Source organism: Macaca fascicularis, chromosome 3 (assembly GCF_037993035.2).
Source record: "Macaca fascicularis isolate 582-1 chromosome 3, T2T-MFA8v1.1".
In the NCBI taxonomy this organism is placed as follows: domain Eukaryota; kingdom Metazoa; phylum Chordata; class Mammalia; order Primates; family Cercopithecidae; genus Macaca; species Macaca fascicularis.
Genome location: NC_088377.1, coordinates 82,431,777 through 82,435,299, shown reverse-complemented (window position 1 = coordinate 82,435,299; position 3,523 = coordinate 82,431,777).

Sequence of the window (3,523 nt, the reverse complement as noted above, 5' to 3'; positions counted from 1 at the left end):
TATGTGGAGCCTAAAATGTCAAATCTGTAGAAGCGAAGAGTAGAACGGGAGTTGCCAGTGGCTGATAGGCAGAGGGAGTGGGAATGGGCAGATGTTGGTCAAAAGGTGCAGAGTTTCAGTTACAAGAGGCATACATTCTGGGGATCTAATGTACAGCAGGCTGACTGCAGTTAGCAATATTGTACTGCATACTTGAAATGTATTGAGAGAGTAGATCTCAAGTGTTCTTACCCCACACACGCATACACAAAGGTAACTAAGTGAGATGATGAATATGTCAATTAGCTTGATTGTGGTAATTATTTCACAATGTAGATGTGTATAAAATTAACATGTACAACCGAAACATAGAAGTTTTGCTTGTTAATTATATCTTAATAAAGTTGGAAAAACTCCAAAATGTGTCATTTTCCTCGGGAAAAATTTCAAACAAAGAAAAAGGCCATTATTTTAACATGCAGAGCACTGCAGAGTCAAAAAAATCCAGTCTCTCTCCTGTGTGAAAGAAGATGATCTTGTTTCTCCAACGAGGTTGAAAACCCAAACTGCTATATAACATTGAAATACATAAATATATATCAGAAAAGAAAAGCTTGTCTTATAAATTACTCAGATTATCAGAAAGAAAGCACAAAATGTAAAAGCCCCTCCAGTTTGTGAAACCCTGGTGAGAGTGTGTTGTGTGTTCTAGAGGGAAAGACTGAACCCACAGAGGTGAAGTTTGGAGAGGGGAATTATACAAGGGTTTTCAGCTGCTTGAGATAGGAATAGACAGTAACAAGGCAGGGCAAAAGTGGAGAGATGGAAAAGCACAAACAGAAGATGTGTCCTGAAAGTTTAAATAAACCAGCTTCAGCCAACAACATGGGTAAACCAACAGAGACCAGGCAGGAAAGAAGGACCAGAGGGCTTTGAAAAATCCGAATTTGTACTCAAATACAGTTTTCCTCTTCTCAAAAAGGTCATAAGCAGGAGATTATCTGCATATCTACAAGTAAAGTGAATAAAATTAGGCATAAAGTGAAAATATATGTCAGAGAAAGTTGGATCTTTCTAAATACTGAGGGCCATAATGTGGTAGAAAGATGATCATGTCATAAAGTATAGAAAATAAAGACATTGAGATATTCTCATTATAAATAAATTATTATTGTGTCATGTTTTAATTTGCATGGCATCATTACCTACATTCTTATCTGATCTGGTTTGCAAATATTTGTAATTTCAATCACACTGCAAAAGTCAAAAATTGGCCAGGCATTGGGGGGCTCATGCCTAGAGGCTGAGGCAGGAGGATACCTTGAAGCCAGGAGTTGGAGACCAGCCTGGGTGACATAGCAAAACCATTGTCTCTACTAAAAAATTTTAAAATTAGCTAGATGTGGTGGTGTGGGCCTGGAGTCCTAACTACTCCGGAAGCTAAGGTGCGAGGATCTCTTGAGCTCATGAATTCAAAGCTTCACTGAGCCATGATCACACTAACGCATTTCAGCCTGGATGACAGAGCAATATCCTGTCAAAAAAAATAAAATAAAATAAAAATAAAATAAAAAGTTTCTTCTAAAGAATGATAACACTTCATCATCACTCAACTTATGATTTCAGCTAGTCAAGAAGGTTATCAGCTAGGATGAATGCTGTACTCTTCTGTTAATCCAATGGAGAAATAAAGATGCTCTTTGGTAATGACAGCTCCAGTTATTATGATCAATTAAAAAAAATAACCTTCTTGACCAGGAGCCGTGGCTCATGCCTGTAATCCCAGCACTTTGGGAGGCTGAGGCGGGTGGATCACGAGGTCAGGAGTTTGAGACCAGCCTGACCAACATGGCGAAACCCTATCTGTACTAAAAATACAAAAATTAGCCAGGTGTGGTAGCATGTGCCTGTAATCCCAGCTACCCCGGAGGCTGAGGCAGGAGAATTTCTTGAACCCAGGAGGTGGAGGTTGCAGTGAGCTGAGATCGCGCTACTGCACTCCAGCCTGGGCCACGGAGCAAGGCTGTCTCTAAGTAAATAAATAAATAAATAACCTTCTCTTGACCATACAATCGCGTAGCTAGAGGATGCCGTGACTTGCACAAACAAAAGCATTTGTCATGCTTGGCAATAACCTAAGAGCCTGTATATGCAGTGGAACAAACATTTGACATTGCAGTATGAAGTCTTGATTACTCATGACTGGACCACTGAAGATGCTTAGAATTTGTTATGAAATTATATTACAGCAGGATAAACCACAGAATTAGAGTTAATTCCTGCACAAAAACTATCTTCTCTTTAACCAATTCTGATATTACCTGTCTCCTGCTAGATTTCTAAGGCTATACTCATGTAACAGAAACAGACTCATGTTCAGTTCAAGTTGTCAAATACCCACCGTCACAAAAAGTCTTGATTTTTAAAAAAAAATTTCAACAAGAGAAAACCAAGGCTACTAACTGTTGCTGCAGTCGTTGGAACAACAGGATTTCTTTGAATGTTCTCTGCATCAACTTATCCCCTCAAACTCTCACAAGGGGTTACCGCTGGGTAATTAGCCCTATTATTTTTGCCAGGGTGGCATGGGGCTTTCTGGGTATCAAAAGTGTTTCCTACCGAACTGTGCCATAGCTGTTGGTGTCTATTGACCTCACCAAGCATATGCCAGATCGATAATCTTCATTCCCATGAAGCACCATTGGTAATATATTCATTGTACTTTCTGTAGACCTCAAAATCCACGCAACCAAAAAGTTCGCACTGAAGCCAAGTGTTTGGAGTTCTAAACACGATTCTATATAAATATGGTCAAGAGCTTTAAAAAAAGTCTCTCAACTTACAAAACAGAATTATTCCCGAAAAATGAGATATAAGGAAGAATGTTCACATAATTTTATCGACACACAATTTCCAAATACTTATTAGTCTTTAAAAAACGCATTAGATGAGAAATTTGCAAGCAAACTTGTCTAAAACTAAGGATTCCTTTACTAAGTGAACCATTCATTACTCCTGCATCTCATTAGTAAATTCTTTTTTTTTTTTTTTTTTGTATACTGGTGGGGTGTTTTGTTTTGTTTTGTTTTTAGGGTGAGACAGTTATACTTTGGAAAACATGATGCATGTCCCCAATTTTTCTGGACCTCTCTGCAGTAACTGTGGTTCCCAGCCAGAGCGGCACGAGGACTGAGGCCTGACTCTTGCCTTGGGCCCACGTCCCCACGCCCCCACACCCCCACACTCCCACACCCTCACACTCCCACACCCTCACACTCTTGTAACAGTAAGGCCCTGCTCCCATCCCCGCTAAGTCCCGCCCGGCTCCCGGTGGCATCGCCGCGCAGCCCTGCCCTGGTGCGGCTCTGGGCTCCGGGCAGTTGACAGGCGGTGCCCGCGCTCCGCTTCCGGCCCTGATTGGTCCACCGCTGCCCACCAGGCTTCCCCTATTGGCTGCCAGTGATCCCGCCGCGCCCGCCGGTTGGCCGTTCAGCCGTTGCCCTGGCGACGCCGATGTTGTGGTTCCGCAGCGCCCTGGGATTTT